We start from the raw sequence: 6,024 nt of genomic DNA, 5'->3' as shown, positions 1-6,024 counted from the left end.
GACACGCGTGTCAGAGGTGACACGCGAACTCATTTTTTTGGTTGATTTTTCTTTGTTAAATGGCATTTAAATATATAAAATAAATACCAAAAATATAAGTCTCTGTTTTACTATGGTTGCAAATATCAAAAAATTTCTATATGGGACACGGCACCAGAGTTAAGTTAGGGTTTTTCAAAATGCTGACACGCCGAGCTCAAAAGGTTCACCATCACTGATCTAGGGCCTTGGGCCATGGTAGGGAATTTGGATCTTATTATAATTATTATGAGTAATCTTTAGGAGATTTTAAGCCACAAAGAGTAGAAGCAAGGGGATCACTTATTAGTCCTGGTAAGAGATGATGTGGCTCCAGAATGTGGGAAGAATTTAGATACAGGACTAAATGAATCAGACTGTGTTTCTGGAAGGGTTGTAAGATGAAACAGCACAGTCCAATTAGGATAACTGGAGGAAGGTTTACTGAAGAGGTCTTTATAAAGGGGTGGGCCAAGTTTGGGAAGCCAAAGAGAGTGCACTACTCTGAAGCTGAGAGCAGTGCTAGGCCCGAAGGGAAAGGGGAGAAAGTAGTTTCCAGGGCCTGGAAGAGAGGCCACGTTGACAAGAGCAGCGGTCTTCAGTGAGGGGCGTGGCTATGCAGAGGGGGCCCTGGCCCCTCCCTCTGACCTCCTGCTGGGGCTCTCTACTGTCACACCCAAGTGCAAACCAGAGGACAAAAGCGATCATTGGTGAGGTCCACACAGGTCAGCCTCCCTGGCAGAGAGCAGGGTAGACAGGGACAGAGTGGGCCTGGAAGGAGAAAAGGAAGAGATGTTGTAAAGATGTTCCAGTTAATCCAATTTATTAAAAGAAAATGTAGTGACTCGAATTTTCTACATTAGTTCCTCAACTCAATTTCATTTAGCCAGAACCTACAGGCACAGAAGCACTGGCCTTTCACCTTCCTGACTTTTCTTTGAACATTTATAACTGCTCCTTTGTCCTAAAGGCAGTCAAAAAAGACAGTGATTAAAACATTATAAGGACTAATAATGCTATCTTCAAAGTTCAGTGAAAACCTCTCTTCTTAAAAAGGCAAAATTTGAAGAAATGTTGCTACATGAAAAATGGATAATATCTACTTTAGACCGAAGAGAACTGAGTTTGTGCAGCCTTGGAAGTAAGGGGTATTTGACAGAGGCAGAATATTGAATCACAATCAGCCACAGCAAGCCTAATTAATACATCTCTCTGCATGGATACCCATATTTTACCAGTTTCGGCTTCCATTTTTTCTTTTGTGTTTTGTTATTACTCTGGAAGATAATTCAGTCAGCATCGTGCATCTCCTCACAGAAATTTTGAATCTTATGAATATGAAAATCATGAACGTGACCCAATTTTATTTTAATTAGTTTTTCTGTTTCCTAATGCAGGATTAACTTCCCAGTATATATGCAGAGATTTAGTAGCAACAGCAACAATGTGCACATTAAAATATGGAGAGTTTCGGCAGCAGTTTGAGTTATGTTAATTACTGGGTTTGTTTACACAGACGTAGATGAAATGCATAACCTTTTAGTTCCTGGTTTGTTTGTTTTTCCCCCTTAATTTGGAAAAATTATGTGCTACCAACAGTAAAACCGTACAACAGTTGTTCAATGTCGTGGAGAAAATCGGGTGCAACCAAGGAGACTGAGAAATAAAGAGATCAAAACTGTCTGAGGTAGTATCTTCAAGCATCCTTCCTCCTGGCGCCTTCCTTGATGATACTGAAAGACCCTCATGCTTACATTTTGCTCAGAATGACTGCCACCACATCCATCTCACTCTTAACTATCCAGCGGGTCTCCACTCACATATCGATTCCAGTGTGGCCCCAACATCTCTTCTGTTTTCACAGTCATTCCCCATATCCTGCTCCCTGGTCCCATTTGCTCCATCCAGGAAGTGGGCCTGAGTGAATGGGGGCCCATATGAGAAAAGAGGAGGAGAAAAAGGCAGATGGTCCCAACAACTAGGAACCAGCAGGGGAGGCACCAGTGCTCACAGGGAAGGTGAGAAAAGAGGCCCATCCCTGAAAACACAAACAGACCAGGCCTGCTTATTAAGGCTTGTTGATCCTAGATCTAGATGCTTCACCCAAGATACCCATTGTTTCGTGACTTCCAGGATTTTCCTCTTAAAGACAGCAGACAGACAGATCTTCACGTTTTAGAATGGAAGAAATGGGTGAAATTACCCAAATTTCTAATGCTTGATTTCAATATCTTCTTCCACCTCTTTCACCCATATGAAAATACCAAATTGACTTAATGGCCATCGACCCAGCTATTGATTGCTTAAAACAGGGGTCCTCAAACTACGGCCCGTGAGCCACATGCAAATACAAGTATTGTATTTGTTCCCGTTTTGTTTTGTTTGTTTTTACTTCAAAATAAGATATGTGCAGTGTGCATAGGAATTTGTTCATAGTTTTTTTTTTAAAACTATAGTCCGGCCCTCCAACGGTCTGAGGAACAGTGAACTGACCCCCTGTTTAAAAAGTTTGAGGACCCCTGGCTTAAAATATCTGCTCTAGTAGTTTATGTTAGACATAGTAATGGCACCCAAGACATCCATGGAACCTGCAAATATATGACCTTGCAAAGCACGAGGGACTTGCAGGTGTGATTAAGATTACTGACCTTGAGAGAGATGATCCTGGATTATCTGGGTGGACCCAACCTAATTACATGAGTCCTTAAAGGGGGAGAACCTTTCCCACCTGTGATCAGCGAACCAGAGAGATGGCAGCATAAGAAGGAAGGACTCAACTTGCTGTTGCTCTCTTTGAAGATGGAGGGTGGAGGTCACAAGCAGAGAATGAGGTCCAGCCTCCTGAAGCTGCAAAAAGCAAGGAAATGGCTTTTCTCTTAGAGACTCTAGAAAGAACTGAAGTCTTTTTTTTTTTTAAATATATTTTATTGATTTTTCACAGAGAGGAAGGGAGAGAGATAGAGAGTTAGAAACATCGATGAGAGAGAGACATCGACCAGCTGCCTCCTGCACATCTCCTACTGGAGATGTGCCCGCAACCCAGGCACATGCCCTTGACCGGAATCGAACCTGGGACCTTTCAGTCCGCAGGCCGACACTCTATTAGAAAGTCACAGTTTGAAGGGAATGAGCGGGGTCCGGGCGTCGGTCCGACACCTACACCGCTGCCTGCTCCTCAGGCTCCGCGTTCTCGGCCAGGTGCAGCTTCTGTCTGTGTCAGTCAAGGATTGGACGCTGCAGACCCGGTCTTTCCAGCCCCGTCTTTCCATCCTGCACAGGCTGGCTCTCCAACTGCGAAAGGGGCTGTGCAAGGGACTCTGACTCTAGAAAGAACTGAAGTCTTTTTTTTTTTTAAATATATTTTATTGATTTTTCACAGAGAGGAAGGGAGAGAGATAGAGAGTTAGAAACATCGATGAGAGAGAGACATCGACCAGCTGCCTCCTGCACATCTCCTACTGGAGATGTGCCCGCAACCCAGGCACATGCCCTTGACCGGAATCGAACCTGGGACCTTTCAGTCCGCAGGCCGACGCTCTATCCACTGAGCCAAACCGGTTTCGGCAAGAACTGAAGTCTTGACAACACCTTGATATTAGCTCAGTGAGATCTGTGTCAGAGTTTTGACCCAAAGAACATAAGGTAAATTTGTATTGTTTAAGCCACTAAGGTGGCTTATTATTGTATTACAGCAGCAGTACAAAACTTAGTCTTCATCACCTCAAACTTGGATTAGCACCATAGAAAATTTCCAATTTCTTCAGCCTCTCTAGTCTCTGGGTCATTTTAGAAATTCTTATTTCAAACACTGTTGTCAAATATTTCTCTACTCATTTGACTTTTCTGTTCAAGAGCCTACAAATGGCATAGTTTTTCAAACTAAGCTCCTCTGAATATCAGAAGATCCGGGTGCCTCCTGTGGGCCTGCTAAAGTTCAGGCTGGAAGGTTAGTGAATGCTGCTGAAAGGGACCTGAAAAGATTCCTGGGAGAGACAGGCCAACAGAATTCTCCAAGGGTTTCCTAGCCAAATATGTTTAACCACAGGCATATACTGGGCAGCTTACAAAGACCCACAGTGTTTGCTAGTTACACTGCCCTACAGATAAAAAACAGTCAGTGTGCTGAAGTAAAACCAGTTCTGCCACTCTGTCCAAAGTTGGTCATACAATTAACCTCTGAACTAGGGACTAGCCAGTATAATGGTTACATTATAACACATTATATGGCTAATTTTCCAGTCCAACCAGATGCCTTTCCAAAGATGAAAGGAAGAGACATGATTTTAAAGAGATCATATAAGCCCAGAGAGACAGCAGAATTCTAGCTCTTAGTTCCTGAACAGCTTTTGTTTTAGATTTCAGACACTGATGAATTAAGCATGAATGCTTTAATTTATCTAAGTTAACAACAGAATCAGAGAGTAAACATCTAAATCAGTATAGGAAAAAATAATTAATCAAAATAAAATTAATAATAAAACTTTAAAAAGGCAAGAATGGGTTAAAAAAACACACACATAGAACATCTGAAAAGAACCCAAGTTAAGCTAGTTTAAGTCCAACACAGAGCTTACATGCTAGTGGAGGAAACATACAACTAACAGGTGAAATAACTAAATGTCATTTCAATACATGCTATGAATAAAAATAAAATAGGGTAAAGCATTAGGGGGAGACTTTTTTTTAGATAAGGGAAGATCTGGGAGAAAGGGGGAGAAGCAGCAAGACTTCCAGACTCTTTATCTTAGGCAGGAAGAGAGGCTGAGAAGAGAAGAGAAGCCATAAAGGAGACGGAGAAGAGGCAGCCAGTGAGGCAGGCAGAGGTGTGTGGCCCAGTGAGGAACTGTTTCAACAAGGAGGACATGATCAACTGTGAAATAAGATTGCCTGGTTACTTTACTACACATCTTTCCCAGACGTGAGGAACACAGCCGACAGCAGGCTCAGTACTGATAAGAGTAATCACAGAGTGCATAAACTACAAAGCCAGCTGCTAACTGCATGAACTTGGAACCCAGACTACATGAAATTGAATCCTGGATCTAAGGGGGGAAAAAAATCCTCTCTGTGCTTCAATTTCCGATCCATGAAATGGGAATAATAATAGCACTTGTTTCTTCTAGTTGTGATTAAATGAGTTAATATTTATGCAACACTTAGAATAAGACTGGCATAAGTTATCATCGTGCAAGTCTTTGTTAAAAAATAGAGAAAAAATTCCATATAGTTGTTCTCCCTTATCAGAGGAGGATATGTTCCAAGACCCCAGGGGACACTTACAGTAAACCACAGATAGTTCTGAACCCTACATATACTATGTTCCTTTCCTATTCATACACACACACACACACACACACACACATTATAATTTAGGTACAATAAGAGGTGAACAATAACATATAAAACAAAATAATTATAACAATATACAGTAATAAAATCATGTGAGTATGGTCTCTCTCAATATCTTACCCTACTCACCCTTCTTGTGATGGATGTAATGGTGGAATCATTCCATAAATAAGGTGGCTGTCACCCATGCATTCTCGTTATGTTGCCAGAACACAGGCACATAATTTTTGTTTCTGAGAGTGTGCTCTTTGCTCTATACACCATGCCTGGCTTTATCATATGCCCCGCAGCATTGCCACAAAGTACCAGAGTTAACCTGTCCTTCCATGTTTTATGCCCTGATGCCTCCTTTGCACTTTTATGAATGTAGGTTCTATTGGGCATCTTCTTCCAGAAGAGCCTGGTTTTCGTTGCAATTAAAAACCTGCTTTGGATGAAATCTTTTTTCCATCAACTCTGCTGGAAATGTGGCCGTAGCTCCTTCATTGGCAGATGCCACCTCTCCAGTCACTTTTATATTTTTCAGGCCAAACCTATTCCTGAATCTGTAAAACGATCCCTTATTTTGCAGCACATGGCTCAGTACCACTAGTTTCAGGGGCTCCCTAGCTGAAGTTTTCCTACAGGCTCAATGCTTTTTGAGGCAACATGCTGATG

The sequence above is a fragment of the Myotis davidii genome, unplaced genomic scaffold, assembly GCF_000327345.1.
Source record: "Myotis davidii unplaced genomic scaffold, ASM32734v1 scaffold3698, whole genome shotgun sequence".
In the NCBI taxonomy this organism is placed as follows: domain Eukaryota; kingdom Metazoa; phylum Chordata; class Mammalia; order Chiroptera; family Vespertilionidae; genus Myotis; species Myotis davidii.
Note: the sequence above shows the minus strand (reverse complement) of the source record.